Genomic DNA, 25115 nt, shown 5'->3' with positions numbered 1-25115 from the left:
TTCTCCTTACAGATTATCCTTGTTAATTACACAACACAACATTGATTGGTTTAAATTGTGTGCAATGCTTTTGTATGTTTCCCCTTCGATTCGGAGAAACAAATATTTTTTCGGAGTTTAGGATGGCAGAAGACACTATACTACCCATAATCCTCAGCTATCGTTTAGGACTACACCATGCGCTTTGCTTGACAAAGAACGCATCCCTCGCCATAAAGACGATATCGCTATAACTCCTATGAAAATGTTGAAAGAGTGCTCAAACTTCACATGTGTGTAACACTCCAGCCGCGAAGACATCTACGGGACAGTTTTGAGATTTCTTCAAATGCTGTTGCCATGGCAACACAATGCTCACCATGAAACACGGTTTTCTCATAACTTTAGTGAAAATGCTCCAAATGGCCCAAAACTTCACAGGTTTGGAAACGATGCAGCCATCAACACATTTAAGCATATTATGGAATGTAATCAAATGCAGGCAAATGCCTTTTTACTTTCTTTTCTTCTCTCATCACACATTCAAGCCCCCAGTGTTCATGTATCATTTCAATCTAAATTATTCACACTTTCTTCTTACACATTACATTTCAGCATAGCAGTTTAGTGTCAGCTTTTCATCATAAAGCATTCCCACTAGCAATTTCTTCAGGAATTGCATTCTCTAGTTAGTTTGTCTGATTTGCACATCTTCCTATTAATATCTTTCTACATCTGGCACTAAACAATTTTATTCTAGATATCATTTACAGTATATTCTTGATATGTTTCTATTCAATATTTCTATCATTGACCTTCTACTTTCCCCCTATTTTGTATGTACTCTTATTATTTAAATGTTTTCATCAAATATAACACATTCAACAAAACATGCAGCAGACCTTAGGCAAGGCAAGTTTATTTATATAGCACCTTTCAACACAAGGCAATTCAAAGCGCTTTACAAAAAAGAAAGACATTAAGAAAAAGGCATTTAAAAACAGTAATTAAAAAGCAACACAATCTACCATTGCAATTACTCTAAACGTGTAATAACGTGCTTTAACCAGTAGGTGGTTCGGGCTAAAAGGCTGTCAAGTTTACAGTGTTAACATTACACTACATGTCACTTGTTATACGCTTTTATCCAAAGCAATACTGTGGACAATCCCCACAGGAGCAACCTAGGGTGAAGTGTCTTGCCCAGGGACACAACGACATGCTGACTGAAGTGGGGTTTGAACCTGTGACCCCCTGATCCGAACACAATAAAATATACTGCTGTTTCCGGTTTAGTTTACGACGGATATATTTTTGTTATCCACAAACGATCACACAGATATTGTTTTGATATTTGTAACACAAAAGCGATGGGAAAAACTCACAGCAACACAGAAAAGATGGTCTTAACATGACCCAGCGGTCTAGTTAATCAAAAGTAATAATCTCAAACTAAATATTATTATTAACTTTATTGTGAACAACTATTTGTTTCTCAGAGTCGAAGGGGAAAAACACAAAACCCTTGTACACAATTTAAACCAATCAATGTTGTGTAATTAACAAGGATAATCTGGTGTTTTTGAGTTGATGAGTAGTGCAGATATCACTGTAAAATCAATCGACAGTAAGGAGAATACTTACTTCCGGGTGTAAAATTATCCGTTATCCAATGGGTATGGACGTTCACATTGCCTTTAACTGCCGACATGGACCGATGCGGTGCTTCCCTGAGCGTTAAATACCGCCGCAGATGGGAATATATTGCAATAAGTTGAAAGCTCTTTGCGTCCGTTTATGAAGCTGAAGGAGACTCGGTGCTTCACAACTGCACGCCAAAGGACCCTGACCATAGGCGGCGCGTGAGGCTCAGGTTTGGGAAGGCTAAATAACTTGTTTTACCTGACGCTGCCTGCCTCCGGCGTCTATAGAAAAGAGATCAACTCAGTGAAAGCACCGCCTGATCAGAGACAACGGCTCAGTGTGCGGAGTTTAAATCTATTAAGTATAAAGGAAATACAGTTTAAACTGCCGTATGAAGAGAAGATCCCGACGTGTCGCACTTATCATTCATATCACATTATCAATCAGATCATCGATCATATAGGCTAATGTCATACTATATCATATATTTCCTTATCTGAGTCAGCTTCTCGAGCCGTATCTGGCCGTGCAACACTTACATTGTCACATACTGTATGCAGAAGTATTATTTTAAGCATCATTAAGTTTGACGATGACGAAACACTCGAGTCAAATGTAATTAAAGTCAGATCCACTAGTGTCTTAGACGGGGCAGTATTCACCTTGCAGGTGCAACTATGTGGCTTGTAAGTCATGGGTGTTTAAAGTTCATATGTGTCTAATATTAGTTTACTTTTCATTAATGAAGTATGACGCTGCGCTGTCAGTAGGCTACACTTGTTCCTGTTTGTGATTGGTCAAATGTTGCTAACCCCGCCCCTTTCACGTGAACGCGCTCTCAGCTGGAGAGAGAAACCCTGGCTTGATTTACCGAGTTGATAACCAACGTCGTAGGACCGCTTAGCGAGAGCGCGTTCGTTAGGGTTAGTTAATAACTAAAACGTATCCAGGGTCTGTTGAACTGGCTTCGTAGTACAGGGCACATATATTTTTCTTTTACCAGGATGCAGTGACACAAATATTTAGGAAGGCTTAGCCTTCCCTAGCCTACAGTACCCGCCGCCCCTGACCCTGACCAAGCGTCGCTATTGGACTATCAGGGAGTGAGACTGTGTTGCAACATGTTGACGCAGTATGGCGCATCGCAGAGGTCTCACATTGTTAGACAATACATCGTCCAAATGATTTCCCCATGGTGAAAATCTGCCTAATGATCTCTGGTGCTCTATGTCATATTATGCTAATAGGAAACCCTGTTAGTCTGTTAAGACGTTGCATAAACATATGTGTTCTTCAATGTTCGCTCATCATGTCGGATCAGGATTTAAAGTAAGGAGTTCTGTCGCATTAAAAGAGGATGGCAATTATTCATAAAAATTGTCAGATGATGATAAGGATTTAAAATATCAAAAAGGCACCCTTGGACAGGGATTGCAATCTCCCTCGCAGTTAATTCCCCCATGAGCAAATCTGAGAATTCTGAATAAATGTGCACTAAGGATTAAAATATTCAGATGACATATCATGCATACTGATTGGCTGTACCCTAAAATACGTTTTGCGGCTTCAAGAAGTGGACATACTGTATATGTGTCACATTGAAACTGTCCGTCAATGCTATAAAGGACAGTAGCCTACTGTTCTCCCGGGGCACTGCCTGACCTGGGGCTGTCTTTATCCACAATATATCTCCTTAATCTCCCAAGAATCACCTCAACCTCTGGGGAGGAAGGGGAACTCTTATTAAATAAAGTGACTGACCTGTACAGCAGAATGTCATCACTGAGGAACACTAAAAGTTTGCACGTTGAACTGCTCAGACACTTCGCTGAGCATGAAACCCTGAAATGTGTCTTAGCCCTGTAAAGGTTATAACTTGACAGCTGAGAGATCATTATATGTTAGTTAGTTTGCTGACTCTTAGCTCCAGTTAACTAGCACTGCTTCTGTGCTATTATCAAATAACAAAATGTACATTTTCTGGCTTGGTTCTCCAATCTGATATGTATTCAAATTATCTGGTTCTTTCTACGTCCGTTTTCACACCTGTGTTTTCACAATACATAATAAATTAGATGCTTTAGCTCGTTTGGCTGCATTTAAATTGGACATTCTGTAGATGTGTGTTAGAACAAACCAGACTGATCTCCCAGATTTATGCAGGATTTAGCCGGAATAGTTAAGTAACGTTTATTTTTTAAATCTCTCTTTGATATCGGTGCTCAGAAATGTGCAGCTTGTCTCTGTATTTGGTTGCTGACAGTCATTTTCAGTTAATGTTCAGGAGATTGGCAAACCTTGGGGGATGAAGGCTGTAAAACACTCTGGTAATAGATCTTTCAATTGATTGTGCATCGGCATCGGTGAGTAATAACGATGGAGCATCTGGGAAGATAACAGATATGCTCCTTAAGGGACATTTAAAAAAAAAAATCTAAATTCAGTAAAATGATTTGATTTCAGCATCTTTGTTGTGAGAAATTACTTATTTTCTTTGTATTACGTAATGTTACATTGAGAGATTAACGACTGAAGCTTCAGCCATTTTAAAGTTTTCCAAATGTCCATGCTTTTATTATGAATATGGTTTACTGTTGGTTACTTGAATATAGCAAGACAGGGAAATTCCATTAATGCAGGTTACTGAAAATGAGAAAAAGGTGCTGCTGACCAAGCTAGATTTGATATCCATGGAGATGAAACCATTCATATCACACTTTCATATATCACAACTTCCCCTCAAAATACCCCTCAGTGAAATTACTTTATGTCTGATGACATCTGCATCTCACGAGATCGCTCTAAGAGTACCGTTTGTTAAGTGTCTTATAACAAAAACATGTGCACACAGCTCAGAACTGTCAGAAGCGCTTTGGAAAACCCTCATTGAAGGTATAAGCAATAAAACAAGCCCTCCAGTCTTTCCATTTTTAAATACTCCGAAGGGAAAGGCTGTAATGCAATTTCCTAGTAGGCTACTTGGTTTCCCCAGACTGCTACTGCCGGGGCCTTTCTTTCAAGTGTGGGCTGTTGCTTTATTGCAGCATCAGCATTATGATGTTGAGGAGGGAGGGGTTACTTCTTCAAGTCTGAACCTGGTCATAGATCTCAGCGGACATATACGCTATCTCTTCATTATCTGCTCTCAGCCAACATCCCAGCACGGGGGCATGTGTCTGGATAAAAAGCCTCGATTATGTAACTGTCTGGCAGGCTGCCTGTTTATACGCTGATGCATCAATCTTCCGCTCACCTCTTTGAAATATCCGGACTTCCAATATACATGATAGATGTTTGCCTGGTCTGCTACTAAATGTCGTTTAATTTTTCTATACTCTGATCAATCAGGGAATAACAAGTCACTAAACATGCATGGACAAACCCCCATCATTTATTGAATCTGTGACTCATGTAGACATCACTCTTATTTCAGTGGGTGGATGTTTCTTCACCTGCGTACTTAGCCAAATGTTTGAGCTGGAGGGGAAAGCAAAGCTGGAGAAACACAGACGTCCATGGCTCTGGGTGCCGCTTGGATAAATGCAAAACCCAAACCAAACAAAGAGAGTGATTAGTGGATCTGTTTAACCTCAGGGCAGAACAATCCCTTTATTAGACCGGAGAGTTTACTTAGCTTTGTGCTCTGCCTTCTGCCATCTTCCAGTCCTCTCTCTCCGCATTGCGTCCTGACTAGGAGCCAACGGCGCTAATTAGGGACGGCACCAAATCCTTTTTATCCGTGCCAATCATTCTGTTAAATCTAAACTGTAGTAGCCTACATTTACTCAAGTACTGGGCTTGAGTACAAACCTGGGACATTTGTACCATTTAGCCACAATTGACTTGTCGCTGACATAATGTTGTAAACACATGTAGGCTACTGTATTAGTGACAACTTTTCCCCCACTCAATAGTTTTTGAATGTCAAAAGTACATTTCTCAATTTGTTTCTTAGCTGAGTTTTCGAGAATCATGCTTTACTAATAACCATTCTACACTAAATAGTTTTAATCTCTCATTCCTCATTCCATCTTCTACATTTAGTAAATAAATGAGTTTGAGGCTTCACTGCACTCGAGTTTTTCTCCAGTCTGCAACAAGACGTTTAACCTGACAAGAAAATCACGGAGGAGTCTGTCTGATGTTGTAACAACATCTCAATAGGTTGGATTTATTTTCTGAATTGACGCTCCTCTTGTTGTTGAACAAACGCGTGTGTGTAAGGCTGTCACGAAGTGAAAATGAAAAAACATACAACATGATACAAAAGTTTGGGAGAAATGTTTGTGTGTTAAATAACTTTATTATTAAACTAAATCTATGATTTAAAATGGAACAGACGCATGTTTAAACTTCAGGAGTCTGTTTACTTTCAGAGCGAAAAAAGCCAGATTTAACCCAACCACCTGCACCCTGCCTTTCAAATCCATGCTATTGAAAGATGTGCTTTTACACTGCTCATCTTTACTTCAGTGAAAATCCCTTCCTTGGATTGAAGAAACATTTGGACATGTAGTTCAAGGCGTTGAAGTTCGAGGTTAGCTTTGCACATTAGAGCCAATCTGAAGCTCCAAATAAGCCCTCAGGAGATTAGATGAAATTCCTCTTCGTTTTGATTCTAAAATGATCATGATGGCAACTGTCTGGACCTTTTGATACAATGCCATTGGGGATTTTAATCACATATGTCCGGGGGCTGCATTTCAAAGCTCCAGTCAAGAGGTTGAATTGAGAGAATCAAATGGCAGCTTTGTATGAGACTTCAATGGCTTCATTTCACTGTCGAAGATAGGGGTGAAGTAGCATGGCATTCTCTGCTAGCACTGTAATTAATTTCACAATGGATGCATTTTTTAGGAAAGACTAAATTAAATCATATATTCACACATTCAGCAAAGAATAGCACAGAAATGTGGGTTAAGCAGACATTAGTGGAAGTTATTTGCTCTACTCTAAAAATTCTGTTAGTGTCATTTATTTTGCGAATTTAACATCCTTCTTACACAAACTGACATTAATTTGAGGGATGTTTTTGGTTTTAGGACAGCTGAGAGCACATTTAAACTACTTTTGATTACCATAATCCTGTTGGAGGATTAGGAGTAACACTTTGGAGAAAATATAAACTTGAGCAGCGTTTCAAATCAAGCCTATAAATCCCTTATCGGACAGCAGTGTGGGGTATTGCAGAGATTTATTCGGGGTTTTTTTTCTGAATTTGCATGTAATGAGCCTGTATTTTTCATCAAATCCATTATTTTGTGGACATTTCTGGGTATGAAGTGCCACACAGGGAGCCACTCCAGATTCCATGCTGTGTTGTTTCTTTTAAATTATTTACTGCTTCATCCCATGGGGCAAAACGCCAGCACGGTGTTTACAAATGAAAAGTAACAGAAGTTTTTGTACTCTTCCTGTTGAACTAGCGTGAACAAGGAAATATCCATGTTAAGCCAAATTCAGACACAGTATCAGCCTGATAATAGCCTGACCAAACAGACGTGGGGCGTCAGGATTGAAAGAAAATGTGTCTTTTGATCAATAAAGTCAATCTTATCTTTATCTTTATTTAGTTACAAGGTATCATAAACCAATTTCTTGAGTTGTCGGCAATCCAATTTCAACCACAAATAATAGCAAGGGAAAATAAAGATAAGCAAACATAGCTTTAGCCAAGGCTAACCGATGTTATGTCAAAAAACTAGGTTTCACTTGATACAGCTTGTCAACTAAGAGATGCTAAATTTGATGATCTAAATAAGTTTTGGTCCTGTCTTAGTGTTTTATCGCGCTTTCCTGTTTTTACATGAAAAGTAACTCTCCCTCTAGTTTCTGGTGTCTGTGCTTCTTGCCCTCGTGTGTAACCCGCGTCTGCCCTGATTGTTTCCACCTGTGCCCCCTTACCTTGTGTAAACATCCCTTTGTCCTGTGCCAGTTCTTCTTGTCCAGTGAGTCAGAGAACCAGCGCATCGTCAAGCCAGAGAAACCTTTTGACTATAGTGCCTTGCCATTGTTTATATTTTTTACTCATAAGAGGGATTTGTTTTCATGAAACTTTGTTCACTCTGTGTCTATCAGTAAAGACTCTCTTTTAAAACCTTTGTTGTCAATGAGTTGTGCATTTGGGTTCATATGACAGAGAGTGTAGTAAGATTATCCAACATATATTTCTGGATAATTGTATGGCACAATATTTGTTATATGGCAAATCAGATAAAATTGCAGTTATGCTACAGCTTGCTGCTTTGTAGGGCAGATTTGCTCATTTTATCCCATTTGGTGTGTAAGAAAAGACATCTGGGACATGTCACGATGTTCCAACCAATTCACTATCATGTCAGAAATGTTTTGCCTTCTAGTAACACAGTTTAACAACTTCTATGACATGAATCCACATAGGAGAACAGAGCGCTTCTTTGTTCAACTGACGAAAAACGAAAGAGTAATGATGTTCAGTTGTATTATACCACATTAATCACACCTGTGGGTTACCCTCTGCACACATATTTATGCAGATCATCAACACAATTCTCCTCCCTCTACTAACCGGCTGAGTCCACCTTCACCGCAGTGATGAGTTTCCATCTGTACTCTCTTTTATTAAACCCTGATTACATACATAAATGTATGTCACGCAAGTTGTGAAAGACAGCAAGCTTCCCTTAGGGGTCCAAGATGGATTTTGTCTTGTCTCTGTGATCATCTCAAAAGACTAAAAAGTCTAATGCCGCCTTCGCACTTCCTCTATGAGTATCACTTTTGTTTCAGCATCCTGATCAAAGAAAATCATGCCCACACATTGCAACAAGGCAATGAAACAAAGGAGACCATTTTCTCACATTTGAGCTACATTTTCCTTTAAAATATGAGCAAAGCCTTAAGGCTACACATGTTTATTGCATACATTTAACAATGTATGATGAAATATTTGTATTCAAGAAATATTGACTTTTCACAAGCTGCAAACCATCTTGCAGTCCTCTGGGAGGCTCCATCCCGCGGTCTGCTCCAGATTAATACCGACCTATTTCTTTGGAATTGATTATTTGACTTTTTTTTATTTTAGTGTTATGTTTTATCTCAGCCCAGCAGAATGGCTTGGCGCTGCCATAGAGGGCTTTGCCAGTCAATTGAAATTCTTTGGTGCAGGTGTGAAGAGCAGAGTGGTGAAGTGGTGTCCTTCACTTCTGCAATCCACTGATAACTTTAACATTTGACCAAGTATTGTGTTCTGGCAGCAGTTCTTATGAAAGCAATCAGCGATGCTTTCCTCCAAACAGATTCACATTAATGTTCCTGCACAACTTTGACGTTTAAAAAGGAGAGGAAATAGATGGAGCCCAGGTTCAATCGCTGCACAGGCGAGATTAATGAGCGTTTCTTATCAGCAATCTGCTTATTTTGTTGCTAAATTGGAGAAAGCTTCGGACAAATTGAACCGCTCACACTGAGTGGGGAGTGAAGTGAATTCTTAACAAGATGCACGCTGCTTTTCCCTCCACAGTGTTCAAGTTTGAAATGATTATTTCAGTTTCTGCCCTATCTCTCAGATTCAGGTTATAATAACTGAGAGTTCTAGCGCTCACATGGCTTTATAATGAATTAGCCAAGCTTGGAAATGAAAACTTTGGCTGTCAGCTGGATGGCAGTCAGACCTGTACTCGCGCTTGCTACGAGAAGAAGTGTTGATTTTGTATCTAGGTTATTGGTCGCTCTCTCCCTCCTTTTGCTTTAACGCCATCTATTTCCTCATCTTCTTCTCTGATATAAGGCTCTTAGTTTTTCCTAGATGTCATGTTTATGAATTGCTTTCATGTTCCCAAACGTATCTTCATTTTCTCGATGGAAACACAACACTTTTTCTAAACACTCTGACCTTGCTCTTACTGGCTACATACACAATCAATGAACCATTTCCATGCAACCAACCAACCAACCAACCGCCTCCGCCCCTTCCCCCATCACCAATTCCTGCCTTCACACCGCAGTCATTTTCCGGAGCCATTTCAGGGGATAATAGCACTCACAAATCATCCACTGGGCAATGAAGCCCATGAAACTGATGTGCCTTCATTTCAAAACAATCGAGGTGCCTTATGAGGAGCCTCATGATGTCATAACTTTAGCAGCTGACAGGCCATGCAGGTGTTTTTTGGACCCAGGATTTGGCACCGGGCCAATGAAATCCAGATAGGGACAACTTAATCATTCGACATATCGAGGGACATAGCAAGATGGTGGTGTAAGCAGCCAGCAGACATGCTCCATCACTTTCTCCATGCTGAGCAAGTGACAGCTTTTACTGGGAAAACCAGGTCTCCTTATCTCACTGTTGAGTTGAGTAATGCTTCTCTCTCTATCTGAGGCGATCTCTCTGCAATTTCCATTATAGCAAAAAGGTCCAACGAATAAAAAAAAAGCAACAACCTAGCTTTTACAACTCTTACTATCCAACACAAAAGAGTCTGAAGTTGCTTGGGATTCATCGGAGAGATTGGATAATAAATAATTGATGTGGTGAAGAGAAACAAGGCTATAAATCGTTGGTGTTTTTTTAAGTTGGAAATGAGTGGGCTGGGCATCCTGATTTTAACATATTTATTACATTAAAAGAATGAACTATACTTAACATTGGGTTTCACCATTATCCATCAGCAACATTGGCTCTTTTGATTAAGCCCTCCTTGTTGACATTTTTCACGGGTTAAGCATAACCTCCCGTGTGAAAAGCCACTCACATGCTAAAAAGAATTATGGATGACTGAGTAGCATGGCTTGATTGGAAATTGATAGACTTGGCTGCGCTACACCTGGTCTCATGACATTCCACATCCCTTATGCATAGGGAGCGATGCATTTTTCAATAGGCGGCTGCATGACGTTAGAACCTTTCCATACTGGTATCTCTCTGTGGAGAAGGTTGTGCGGATGAAACCATGTTGCTTCACTAGATTCAAGCCATCACTTCAAAGAGGCGGGGTGGGGGGGGGGGTGATCTTTGCATGACGGATGCAGCTTTCCGAGGAAAAAAGACTGCACCTCATATCTACGTTTCATGGGCCATTGCATCTGCCCTGCAACTGCCACAAACAAAAAACCACACCAGTGTCGTCAAAATCATCTCCACCCGTCATCCAAGATGGATGCCCGTCATTTTGTGAAGCCACTGATTGTGTCTGCTGAATGTAGTACTGTGCAAGATAGATGATTTTCAAAATGTCACTTTAAATTGGTAAAAATTGGCTACTGCAATAAGTCTTTCAAATGTATTCCAATGAAAGTATGAACCCACTTATCATCAGAGCCTGCATGTTCTAAACTGGGGGGGAGCTCCATCAAACGTGCAGCAGGCAAGCTGCAATAGTTCTCAACAAAACAAACACAATTTTCTCTTGCATTGGCGTGGAAGAAATCTGTAGGAATTACAAATTGTGAGGTGCAATCATTTGTTAAAAGGGACGTCGCTTCCAATTTCAATCTGCATATTAGCAGTGCTCACAAATTGGTTTTGTAAAACAAGCCCCAGATGTTGAATCCAATTTTACCAGCTGTTATGTATGTCAAGTCGCCAAATCAGAGAATAACATTCCTACAATAAACTTTGATTAATCGGTAATCGCATAAAGCCGTAGAAGCATATTTTAAAGGCTCTTGTTATTTGGCAAAAATAGTTACACTTCATAACCCAAAACACATAACCAGAAAGCAAACTGCACAGCATGCTGATTTATCGACTTTAGGAAATACCAAAGGTTTGAAAGAGGAGATGCTTCAAGCTTTAGCAGAATTAAGAAGATGAAGTTCTTTAAATGGCTGCCGGTGCTGTCAACTAAGCTGCACATTTTTGCATTTTTCCTTCCAAAGACAACAAACAACATATTATCTTCTAATGCAGAGGTTCCCAAACCCCGTACATTTATTAACTCTAAGGCCAGAACAAAGCATTGAAAATCAACCCAACAACAAAAAAACTGAATAATTCTGTAAAAGCATAAACAAAAGAGTGTCCAAACTACATATATTTGAATTAACCGTGGATCTAGGCAGAGAATCTGTTTTTGTTTTTACATAATGGTGAAACATTACATTAGTGTACAGGAGAAACGTTTCAGACCTAATATAGTGTTCCATAAATGCATTACACACCCAGCTAGGGGAGCACGAGTGGGTTTAGCAGACAGATACCATCTTTGTGATGGTGGGAAGACATGCATGACTGCTCTACAGACTCCAGACGGACTGACACTGACAGGAGGAACATGGGGACGGCCCAAAGAGGAAACTCCTCACGACTGCCTATGTACGTCAGCGGGGTCAACGGCACAGCAAGCCTCTGATGTAAATTCATCTAAACACAACGACAGACAGACAGATGCACACACCTCTCCATGAGCCGAGCACATCTCCGGCTGACAGATTGGACCAAGGGGGTTAAGGCAGGTCAGAGTGGTGGAGCAGGGGAAGGCAGACAGCTTGTCAATGCCGTTGACAACCAGATGGATGAACCAATCCCATTGGGAGAAACAGTTCTACTTTCTTGTTCATTAACACACACACATGCACTTATGGACATAGGCTACTGCTGAGCTATTTACTACGAGCACATGTCAACAGCTCATTTGAACATTCCCTGATGAGTACATTTGAATTTCTATTCCCTCATATATGCATTCTGTCTGCATAGCATCTCTCAGTCAAAGCCATTGGGTTCGGTTTGCTAAAGCTGGAACATGTATTTGCCACTGCTGTATGTCTTGGAGTAAATATCTGATCCCAGAGTCAACATTAACATGGTTTTTCTAGGGCTGCAGCTTCATTATTGAGCTTCGGCATAGTGAACCACCCCATTACTGCTCTGGAGAGATAGACAGGAAGAGAGTGAGGCTGAAGCGAGGAGAGGAGATGAGCAAGGATGCAGGATAAGCGGAATGATAAAGCCGGGAGAGGGATTGAGGGAGTGTGAAGGATGCTAGCACGGGGACGGAAGGAGAAAAAAAGTGACCAAATAAATCACTAGCCAACAGATAATTGGACGAGCTGCACTCAAGGGATGGTAGCAACGCCATGAAAAGTGACACTGTGATTTGCAATTAACTCCAAGAGGAGAAATGGGGATTCAGATCCCTTTGGATTAATTCCAGGAATGTTATACCTGACAAGATGGTGGCCTTAATGAATCTGTAAGGCCGGAGGAATCGTTATCATCATTTAACTTTTATGATGGAGCCGTCTAGGGAGCAAACGTAGATGCAGGAAACATTCTGGATGTAGACCTGGAGAACTAATGACCCCGAGCAATTAACATGTACAGCCATGACAGGGGCTGAACGCAGAGTGTAAGTCATTTTAATGTGTGTCAGTTGAGATGTTTCCATAGTTTACAGCACTTGAGATGAGGTTTTGTCCTTCTTATCAGGTTAGCTGAATGCTCTCGCTTTGCAAGTCCTGTAGTGTGTCAGAAAAGTGACCTCAAGGACGAGATGATTCAGTCTCTGAACAAAAGTCGTTCGACAAGGCTGTAATTACAAGGAACACACTATCACACTCTCACAGAGGCGTCATTTAAAGATAGGATCGCACCGTTACAAGGTTTGTGTGTGTTATCTACAAAAATAAATGTATTTCCTAAAAAGGACGTTTTGTCTGAAGGCATAAAACGTTCTTGTTTCACTTAATTAAGATACAAATAAATGGGGTTTTATGCACTGCACTGGAACAAAATGTCAAGGTCACTTTCCTTATCTTTTTCATTATAGTACTAAATTTTTCTTCCTTTAATTTAGGAGGTTTAAGCCTTTTTTAGCCAAAAGCAGACAATGGGTTACCACAGGAAATATGGAGGGGGGGACAAAAAGAGAATTACATGTTACAAGAATCCTTTGTTGTGTTTAACCCTCCCTTTGTGTTCGTTTCCCCCCCTTACTTTGGTGTTCGCGGTCAAATTTGACCGGTCCTGTTTTAACTGCTATTACATTAATACAAAGATTAATCATCACCAAATTTCATTTAAGACCCTTTCAAACTGTACATATTGTATCTCAGACTACTGGCACATAAGAGTGGGAAATGTATCGAATTGTTCTGTGTGTGTGTGTGTGTGTGTGTGTGTGTGTGTGTGTGTGTGTGTGTGTGTGTGTGTGTGTGTGTGTGTGTGTGTGTGTGTGTGTGTGTGTGTGTGTGTGTGTGTGTGTGTGTGTGTGTGTGTGTGTGTGTGTGTGTTTTATCTGATCCGGATGGTTACTAATTCATTTTCTTTCTGGCGGTCATTTTTCACCGGGAACACCATGGGTGTTACAAAGTTGACTGAATCATCCAAAATTCAATGAAAGTGGTGATCATTAATTTTATATGTTCAAATGTCTACTGTGAAGGATATCATAAAGCCTTTATGAAATCGAATGTAAAACAAAAAAGTTATGATTGATGAAAGTAGTAAATCGGTCAGATTTGACCCGAACACAACAGGAGGGTTAAACCTAGCATGTCATGGTCAAGTTCTCTTTTTGATTATATATAACCATGCCAGCCACATTTTTTTTTGGCACTTCTAAAACTAAAATGTTGGCCTTAGCTTGACTTTAATTTGTATCTATTTGGAAATTACCTAGATCTAATTGAAAACAGACTACACCTTAATGACTTTGATTATGAAGCTTGAAAACATCACCTCACAATGGAGGCTGTCCTCATCTGTTTGCAGTTAACTGGTTGACCTTTTCAGCAACACCTGCCTCTCATAAAGCACTAATTAGGATCTGGGAGAAAATAAGATGCTGAGGACTGATCACTGAAGATTGTGCAGGCTCACGAAATAAACAAAGTTCAATGCGTTTGATGAGTCATCTAGCAATGGAAAATGTCAGTTTGAAATAATTCTGTTGATGAAAAATCGAAGAAAGGACAAGCAATGCATGAAGGCTAACATGATAGAAGCCATTTCGATACGCTTTACTTTTTAAGTATAGAGTTAACATCATGATTTTAAAAATAGATTCAGTCTAAGCCCTGACAAATTCTAAATGCTATGATACAGTATATGCTCAACAACATTGTATTCCGTGGTTTATTTGGTATAAGGTGCATTTAAAACTTTCCCATTCCACAGTTTTTTCAATAATGCATTTATTCAGTTTGGTAACTCACAATACTGCTTTAAGGCTTACGTTTCAGTGATTTCTCTTCTAAAGCTTCAAGGGATTTAGATTCTTCTCGACTATCCAAAGCGGAGAATAAGGAAGTGCCTTTTCAACTAGAGAGATCCCACACTTGAGCTTTAGCTTTTAGCACAAAGCTAATCAGCCTCTGAGTCATTCTACCAAAAGTCGAGCCAATAGTTACTCATGTCCCGTCCTCCATGCTAACAGCTTCCAATTAACAGGCAACTGGGGAATGAGACCTCCCTGATTCAGCCATGTTGGGCAGTATCGATTGGACTGGAAAACTGTGTAAAATCGGAGCGGAGCAGGATGACCTTGTCTCTTGTACTCCTAGTGATTGACAAACAAAGGGGAGACAGCTGTAGAGATGTTCCTGCATAACAATGCTCAGATCCTCCATACAATTTTTTTTTAAAAGACAATGAAATGGTTAGAACATTGTTACCTTTTGAAAAGTGACTGAATATCAATGATTATAAGGGTGGGCAATACTCCAAAGGGAATGCAATGCAATCGTTCAGATTTTATTTTTTAAAGATGCATCATCTTTTTCACTCATCTGTTGAGATACATCCAGTCATCCCAAATCTCATTTGAAAAATGTCTGTATCTGCCTCTTTGTGGTTCTCCTGATGCACTGGATGTTTTAAAAAAAAAAATAGAATCATCAAACAAAATGAAGATTGGAAACTGTTCGGAAAATGGCCGGCATATACTTGGAAGATGATTGGATGAACCATCTGTCTATCATCATCAATCATGGGCTACCTTCAATAATTCAGATCAACGAACCATAGGACTAGGAGAAATTGATGTAGAAGGCCACTCTGGGTGTGTTAGTACACCATGACATCACTGTGATATAAATAATGCTATTTGGTCAGAGATGAAACAGACTTGAGATTTTCATCCAAAAAGGGCAGAAAGACAATGGGATTTTGTCTGGTTTATAGTAATAGCATACCTGATTGGATGCACCTGTTAACACCCAGCCAAGCTTTTAGTACGTGCATCAAAATGGACATTTAAACCACTGGAGTTTAGAACAAACTAAATCTTCAATGTGTGTTAAGCTATTATTTAACATCTTAGAGAAAACCTCACAAAGACAGTATGTATATACTAAAAATGCTATTTGACATATTCTGAAGGATAGAATAACAACTAAAGTAAAGGAATTTCTTATTTCACTGTGCCTTTAAGTTTGTTTTCATGTGATCACACATATCTTTTCTCTGCTCTAAGTGCTCTGTTTGTGAGAGGGCTGTCAGAAAGGGCCATCAGAGAGTGTGAACATAGGGGCTGTGGGCGCCTCAGACAGTATATCTATCCCACAGTCTGTTTGTGTTCCACTGACACAGCCTAGTCTCTGGACTCTGTTGGCAGTCCTGTTCCTGTCAAGTTAAATAACAGTATTTCAAAGGTGCTTCACGCTCTGACACGGTGAGCCGGCTCATAGGGAGGCCAGAGAGGTTTGAAAAACCGATTGGACAATGTAAAGAAATCCACCGGGTGTCAACTGCGGAATGCAAAGAAGAAGCCCTACATGATCCAGGACACACTCACACGCACACACACACTTGGACAACCTGAAAAGTGCCCAATTTCCTTCTTTCTGGCATTTCCTTCAAATGTCAAATCATTCACCTGGAACGCGTTACACAGACCTTCAGGGATCTTCTTTGAGAATGTCAAGCCAAACTATGAATCTGTACAAAGCTGTGGAAGGAGAACAATGTCCACTGGTTTCTTATAGTGAAGCTTGAGAGAAGGAAGTGTGACATGAGTCTCAGACGCCAAATGTAATATATATATATAATCTTGGGCTATGTTTTCTCTCTTCAAGTAACCCGGTCATGTTTATGCTTTGAAAGTATCTCATGACCTTGTTTCCTGTGCAACTTGGAATAATATTATACGTCCGTAATTTCCTCTTTGGGCCCCCAAGACACCGCATAAACGGGACATTTGTTTTCCGAGTGAAAAAAAAGGCACATTCGCCAAATGCCATCAAACTAGACAGTGGTATTTACTACCACTAACTGGGTTTTGTCTCTTTGTCACTTTGAAATAGACAGTGTAGACAGAGTCTATAAATTGAACCGGCTGACCACATAAAATGAAACTACAGTTTACAATGCCTCTGGGCATTAAAGAAACACAGGATGAACCCAGTTATCCCTGAGGCAATAAACAGGTCTTCACTTGCAAAAGCGCAGGAATAAAGTGAGATCTGACACCGAATCCAATAACAATAACAGACAATGATTTTCACTGGAATTCAAAACCTGCACCACTTTTCCATCACATTGCTGGCATGAGTGCTATAGTGTCTGTTTACCATTTGATTTGATCCTGTTGAGTGTGTACACAGTGTTGAACTTTGTGTCAAGCTGTCTGTCTTAGAGGCAGCTCGCTTTGAATTCATGCATGTCCTTTATCTAGCTTTTAATGTAAAAAATATCATTTTTCAGTAAAGTATTGGAATAATGTTTAGACTAACTGCCCAAATGTGAATGTTATTGTCACCTGTGCATATAGGACTCTTTTTTTAACCTTAAAAACAACCCCTCAAGCTATTTCAGCAAATGTTTTTGTTTAAATTAGTAATTATAATAACTGTGGCAGAGGAGACAGTCGGAGCTCTTGTGGTTGTAATAGCCTTCCTTTTATTAGAGTGGAAAGGAATTGAATATCCTGCCAATGCCCCCATGGAGAGATATCTTTCATCGTGAGATAAATTGAGGGGGAATGTGGCGTTCCATTTTCACTGGCAGCGTCTGGTTAATGGACATGTGTTGGTCACAGGGGAGCTCATTTCTTAGGAAAGCCCAGGGACACATTTTGCAAACAGAGAAAGATAAAGATTGTAATTACCAAATGTAATAAAGCACAGATTTATCTTTTTAACAAGGATCTATTATCAGATTGATGAAGGTGAACCTTTCATCATTTGATATTTTTTAAGGTGTGAGTCGATGAAAATCATTCACAGTCATTCCAGCCAAATCCGAACCTGAGAAAATGGGATATTACACAGCATATTTATGTAGCAACAACTTTATCTTCAGGGTTTTAGTAATGTAAGGCAGACAGTAATTATGAAACATTTAAGTCCAAATAAGATTACAAACATTTTCTCAAAAATACATTAAAGTACATTTAAGGAAGTAGCTGTTTATGGTGGCTATAACTGAATAAAAAAGACTAACAGTGCCAACATAGTCTGCAGTCATGTTAGTTCTGTGAGGCTGTAATTAGACATTAGCACGACAAAGGCTCACTATTTTATAGCCTACTGCTGGAATAGATACATGTACTGTATGTTTACCATGTTTAATCAAATAAACTAGACTTTAGGGTTATGTGTACTCATACAGACCCTGTTTTGCAAGCCTCCTTAGTCACGATCCAACCATTTGACCAGATGATAGAGCTTGATTAAATGGTAACGGACAACTTAAATCATCCAAATTAATCCTGAAGATGACATGAATGTCCGTACAAAATGTTGTGGTAATTGATGTCATGGCAGGACATGTCATAAAAAACAACCTTATGGTGGTGCTCAATGAAAAACCCAGTAATCAATCCATTTAAGCAATTTAGGATCTAGCAAACTAGCCTGTATTGTTTTACTTATTAACATGGTGGACTGACCAACAGACCATCAGACTGTATCCTGACTGAACAGCCGAATAACAATTATAAGAGGGCAGTGATTCATTATTGACGTCAACTATATTGTGCCTCCATTTGGCGATAATTCCTGTTTATCAGCTGCAGGCAGGCCTGTAATTAGGACAGCAATACCTTCAGGGGTACAGTTTGACTTTTATTGCCTTTTCAAAAAGAAGGCAGGTGCTAGCAGCTCATTGATTTGCAGTTAAAAGTAAATGGATTAACACTTTGCTACTTCTTATGCATCACACATACTGCAGTGTAATCTGTATGAAATCGACACAACTCTTAATGCGATGTCTGCTTTATTTTCCAATGATGTCTTGGTATGTCCGAATTATTATGAGCTACTTTTGTATCTGTATCAGTGGCTTTTGCTTCCCAGAACAAGCAACCTCCTGTCAAATACAGAAAAGAGCAGTTTTAGAATCTGTAAGCTATGGATTTCGTCCCCTGAAATACCAACCGCCCTTCCTGTGGGCTAATTGCTTGTTAGTGCTTCTGGCCCATGAGTAGAAAAAGTCACATAGGGCTACTTAAAAAAAACACCCACACAAGGAGCATCCACAGCAGCACAGAGAGATATTAGGGCACCCTGTCAGGTTGGCACCGTTTACAAGAACCTATATGTCACCAGGCTGAGCTTTTCCCCTGTTCCTAAAGTTGCAGCACAAACATTAAGAACATCTTTTCCATATCTAGTTGTTTCCTTTTTACCTACCGAACTCGAAATGTTAATCTCGCTTTATTTTGACCCCAACTGTGTGTGAATGCATACTCTATAGGTCAGATGGGAAGCGCTAATCTACCTTTTTATTATTGTTTTATAATCTCTCATCATGGAGGAATTAGGGCCCTGCAGGCAATTACAATAACCCCTCCAGAGCAGACGAGCACGCTGCATGTTTTATGGAGTCAATGATGAAGGCAGAACAAGAGCTTAAAGTCGCCGGCAGAAATGAGCTCCTACTGAGGTTTAAAGTAATTAAGAGCATGAAATGGCCGCCTGACATTGTTGCTGGATGAGCAGCTGAGGAACACCGGAGTCTTTTGGAAGCAGAGAACATTCAAAGGGATCTCTAGAGGTTTCGAGGGTCGTACTACACCTGCTGCTGCTGCTGCTGCTGTTTGGAGTTCACAATGACTGAAATGTATTATTCTATTATGCTGGCATGCAATGGTGACAGAAAATGAATTTATCTAGCATTGTCACTTACCAAGGAAAATGTACAGCCAGTTTGATTAAAAAAAACAAGTTTCTTCAACAGTGACGGGGAAAAGATGGCATTTCCGCAGTGTATTGAAAGCGGGGGTTATCTGTTTCTCTTTAACATGAGCAATTTTTATTTTTATGATTGGAATTCAGCATCACCACGGTGACCTGTTTCTGTGCGAGAGCACAGTTGGAATATTGGTTTTAGGTGGCCATTAAAATGTAAAGAAATACTAATGCTCCAAATCTACTGAATGTGTAATTAAGCGATTGTTTGTTTATAAGTTTACTATATCCACAACTTGTTTCCACTGCCTCCAAGTGGCCACAAAATGTGTCAGCGCATCAATGCAACTTTAAAATAACTATGAGACGTGAACTATAACCGACTATATCATCACATAGGTACTACGACCTTAAAGAAAAGGAATATTGCTCTTCTTACACTGCACTTGTTTTTATGTTATCCCCAGGCTGCACACATTACAGCAGTGTTAAGCTATGATTTACTCTCAAACACTAGAGTGAAACACATCACTTTCATGACTGCAACGTGTAATTTTACGTGCGGTTTAAGTGCCACTGAATCCATTTCTTTGTCGATGAAATATGCTGACACGATGCTGTATGTAGTGCTAAGTCCATTGATTCCAAGTCTTTTGTTACAAATGCAATTACACTGGTTTGTTTCGTCTAACTATTTCGGTCTGCTAGATAATGACCTTAAGGAGGAACCTCCCTCCTCCCATCTTTTCCAATCAATGCCACTTCGTGCAGTGGTTTAGCGGCACTTCATATTGTAAAGCTCTGCAATCACTCAGCATCTGATAAAGGCTACACTAGCTATTTGTCCAATGTGGGAACAGCATATGGAAATCTGATGATGAAACCATATATAGATAAATGCATGAGTCAAATCAACCTGTTAGTCTTTCCCCTGGCAAAACCTTAACCACCCATACGTACACACACTTGTAAACTGTATGGTCACTGTGATGACCCCTTCACAAAATCTCTTTTCCTCTCTTCCACAAAAAGTCCAAATATTAGCAGAGCCAATCTTCTCTTTCTGCTCAATTACAACTTTCTGCAACACCCAGCCGATGCTGCGCGGACTGCCCGGCCCATCCAGAAAGTGCAAAAATAACCTTTTTAATTGTGCAAAAATAAATAAAAAATAATGGTGTAATGATAAAAAAAGAAAGCGATTAGAGCAGGAGCTCAGTGCAAATAGATGAGCCTACTGCAGTTGAATGCGTGATAATTAGACATTCCTTTCTGTGTGTGCCAGCTACACAGATTCACTAATGTGTACTGTGCAGCCGCTCTACAACCAAGAAGCTTAGGTCCATGGAATGAGGCACCCCACTGGCTAAATTTCACTTTTTACAAAAGCAACGTTGCCTCAAACACTCTTTCCACCGCTGAAGCACAGATTTAGGAATATGTGTGCATTCATGCTATGTATGAACCTCCTCCTTCAATCGCTCCTCCACTCTCCGTCCTCCATGTGAGTGTGGCCAAGAAAGAGTCATACATTTTGTTTTGTGTGTGTGGATACACATTTAGCAATAAAATATTTCAATATGAAAGAAATCAGCAATGAATCACTCAATACCTGTCAATGTCCTGTTTTCACCACAGGGGGCGATAAGCTTCCCTTTTTAACACAGCTGCAAAAATCTGTTGTTGGTGCCTCAAACATTGAAATTTGATGACATTTGAATATACATCTGTCATTTGACACTTATCTGCATTAACCAACATGCCAATAAGCAATTTTCATTCAGAATCGCTGTCTAAGCACCATACACAAATCAATGCAGGCCATAATTTGCTACCACAGAGAAGCACCTCTAGTAGAAATGATACACAGTCCATAATATCTCTATCACTAATGTAATATCAATAGAGTTAAGGGAGGGTCTTTGGAAAAAGAAAAAAACGAGGCTGACCTCGATAAACATCAGTTGGCCAGCAGCAATTGAAAACCCATCAAATAACTGTCACAGTGCATCCAAAACTCATACATCAACATCAGGATGTCAAAGAGGATGATAAGGAAAATGGAGAGAAACTTCTGCAAACTTGCAAAGAGATGGCAGCACAGATTGGTATGCAGCCTTATTCTAAGGCTTAATATTTGTCTTTGACGGACGTAAAAGGTTGTTAACGTGCGCCAAAGTCTGAAGATAACTTGAAGAAAACAAAGGCTGAGGACAGGTACAAATACAATAATTCAGAGAAATTGATTTGACAGTTCAGAAAAAAACACTGTTTACAAAATAAACAAAGGGCTTATTTACTGGTTGTATGATAATTACATTTTCTCCTTTGACAATATGACTATAATGTGAATTCATGACAAATTAGCATTTAGAGTTTTTTTTTTATTAAATAAATGATTATTCCCTGCTCCTGTTTTCTTCAAAAAACACAATAGGCAAAAATCTTTATCTACAAACAAACAAATGGGTCTTCTGTGAAGCCTTTGGTTCAAGAAGTGTAGCAGATGGCAGTCATGATCAAGTATCCAGCTAAAAAAATCTGAAGGAGCACCAAATTATGTTTGTTTCAGAAGCACTGCATCTGTGAACAGTTTGATTTACCTTGTGATCCCAAATTTGGATCAGGATTTTTGCAAGGGGGATAAACATTATTCCGCACACAAAGAATCGACCCTTAAGTATTCACTTGTTCCCCTGAAGTGCTGTTTTTTTTTAAACAACATTGCGTGGCTGCAGTGATGGAAACTTTTGAATGGATTCCAGACAGAAGCAAAATGTAAATCGTCTTTTTTGTTGGCAAGACACCAAATCCGGTTCCTAATAGGAGATGTGCATGAATGTGCAAGAACAAAACCAGCATCGACCTACACGCGAAAATAAGGCGACATTAGTCCTTTTTGTTTCCCTGTCATCTCTTTAAATAAAACCAATTATAGCGAGCTACTTAATCAAGGTCAAGCCACATAAATCATTCACACGCTTCACAATAAAATGATAAAAGTATAACAGATCCCTGCACAGTTTGGTGGTATGGGTGAACTGTAACAGCAAAATAGTAATTTGGGATCCTGCTGTAAATATCAATAAGCCATGACAAAATAGTACATATTAAATCAAAATCAAAAAAAGAGAGAACAAAAAGTCCTTAAATGTATGAAACAAGGTGGCTCATATACTGTAAAGCATACTTTCTCAATGCAAATGGGGAAATAATTAATAAACAATCAGATGTTCTCTTTAAGGTAACAAGTCAGATTACTTTTCATTTTTACCAGCTGTTCTTACCCAACTCTCCCTCTTAAATGTCAGATTGAAGAAAAATGTTCCAAAACCTACCTCTATCCATCACAAGTAACCCTCCTCCATCGAGTTATCCAGGCAATTGATAGGGAAAGAAGACATCTGCCCCACTTTTCATTCACAAGGACGCAACCATTTTCTGTAATTGTCAGCCTGATTCCTCAAAACAACAAGATGTGCAGCTGAAGAAATTGTGGCGAATTACGGAAAGCAGTTTGATAAATCCCAGCTTTACCTCTGTGAAGATCGAGTCCTCCAATAGATTTGTGCACAACAACATCAAAGCATGATAGAGGAGAGTCACTCTGCGCGTAAAATATCTCCACAGTAAACCCACAGTCACACAATCCCACACAAACCTGCAATCTCAAGTCTGTTCCGATGCGCTTTTACGCAATAAGGCCCGTCGGAACGCGAAATCACCTCTCATTCTATAGGTTTGTAAGATCAAAATGCATGTAAAGCAGTTGAACTGGTGTTTTTATTGACTTGAAAACACAGCATTCATGTGGCAGCTTAAAAACATGCATTTATTTTTTTGCCCGTTTGCTGTGGAGATCAAACGCGTTGAAACCAAGAATGGTTTATTGGATGAAGGAGACAAGAGGAATCTGCTCCTGGGAAAATACATATTTTCACATATCTACATCTATGCTGTATTTTAATGATAAGACATCAGGGTTTTTTCTTTTTTAGCACAGATTTATCATTAAAAGAATGTCGGAGAAAGCAGCTATTTTGTGAATGGAACGAGATTAGGTACGCTTTTATCCAAGGTGCGTTAAATTACCATGACACCATAGATTACTGTAAAATGGGTGTTTCTTAGTATACAAATATAAACAAAGTATTACATTCTTAAAGAAAAACAGTTGGAAATAAGGTTAACATGATGATACAACGCGCAATCGACTGTTAGTACAGGGGGGTTGGATGTAATTGATTAGAAGAAAACTAATGATGGCATTAAATGATACTACAGCATGGTTTAATATGGAGACTATTTCTGCTTGGTGGACTATGTGAAATAAATCAAAAGTTCTGCTCTCCTCTCTCCGTCCAAAATGCGCATATGCCACAGGCAGCTGTAGATCCAGCGTAAAACAGCTCGTTTTCCCTGCACTCATGCAAATCTTCCACAGATGTAAATATTGTCAGGCATGTTTTGTACGCGATATTTCAGCCGATTACATGACATCGACTTTTACCTAGATATATCCTCCTGTAAATAAAGTTACAGAGTTGGCTGAAAGAAGCAACTTTGAGATCGTAACGAAAACGGAGTTTTCATTCAAAGCTCACCTTTTTTTTACGCGCTGGAGGATCACAGGTGTCTACAATGCTGATCATGTATTTGAGAAGTCTCAGGTTAAATACATGGTAACAACTAGTCCCTTCTATCCGAGTGTCCTTGGGCAAGACAACTAAACGAAACCTGCTCTGCTCACTCAAGCGCTTTATCTACTGCTCTGAAAGAGTCCAATAAACCTTCTTGAGAAATATCGATTAATTTTGGTTCTATCTGAGAAAACAAGCTCCAGTTCATAAGGGGAAAAGATTATTCAGGTATCAGCTTACCTGCTTTCATGCTGTCAAGCTGGTGGCGTCTTTTGGTTCGCTTCATCGCACCGAGGCTGCATGTGTGAGGACATGCATCTGGAGACAGGCTTTGGAGACGAAAAGCGCCTCGGCTGCAAGGGAGAAAGTGGGAAGGTGGGGGAGAAGTGTGCGCGCCTGTGTGTAAATGTGTGTGTGTTAGAACAGAGAGAAGGAGAGAGAGAGAGAGAGAGAGAGAGAGAGAGAGAGAGAGAGAGAGAGAGAGAGAGAGAGAGAGAGAGAGAGAGAGAGAGAGACACACACACACACACAGCTATAAGAAGTGGGCTGGTATTTCTTTGCCAATAATGACGGTCGTTATCTGCCTTTTAAATTCAAGCAAACGGGCTGAGCGTGTCCAGCAACACGTGATATTAAACAGAGAATCGCCCAAAGCCTTAAATTGCATTATTCGCCAATATACCAATTAGACCTCATGCCGGCAGGATCAGACATATGCTACCAATTTTCAAGGGAATCATCTCATTTAGCCTAGGACTAGGTTAAGGGCACTGACACGTTTTGCATATGTATGTA

General features: G+C 39.7%; 1 protein-coding gene across 4 annotated transcripts in view; it reads right to left on the bottom strand.

Annotated features, from left to right (window-relative positions):
- The window catches only part of chrm2a (cholinergic receptor, muscarinic 2a), a 66615-nt gene extending 41924 nt beyond the window's left edge, over positions 1 to 24691 (bottom strand). Inside the window, exon 1 of one of the 4 annotated variants that reach the window (XM_079655180.1) lies at positions 24561 to 24691. The gene's annotated coding sequence lies outside the window, so the exon portion shown is untranslated. Of the gene's footprint in view, positions 1 to 23018; positions 23135 to 23217; positions 23281 to 24560 lie in introns of those variants that run through there. The other 3 variants (XM_079655183.1, XM_079655181.1, XM_079655182.1) reach the window with 3 other exon arrangements.
- Positions 24692 to 25115: the final 424 nt, after the last annotated feature.

Source organism: Notothenia rossii (assembly GCF_949606895.1).
Source record: "Notothenia rossii genome assembly, chromosome: 10".
Classification (NCBI taxonomy): Eukaryota; Metazoa; Chordata; class Actinopteri; order Perciformes; family Nototheniidae; genus Notothenia; species Notothenia rossii.
Note: the sequence above shows the minus strand (reverse complement) of the source record. Positions and strands in the feature narration are given on the sequence as shown.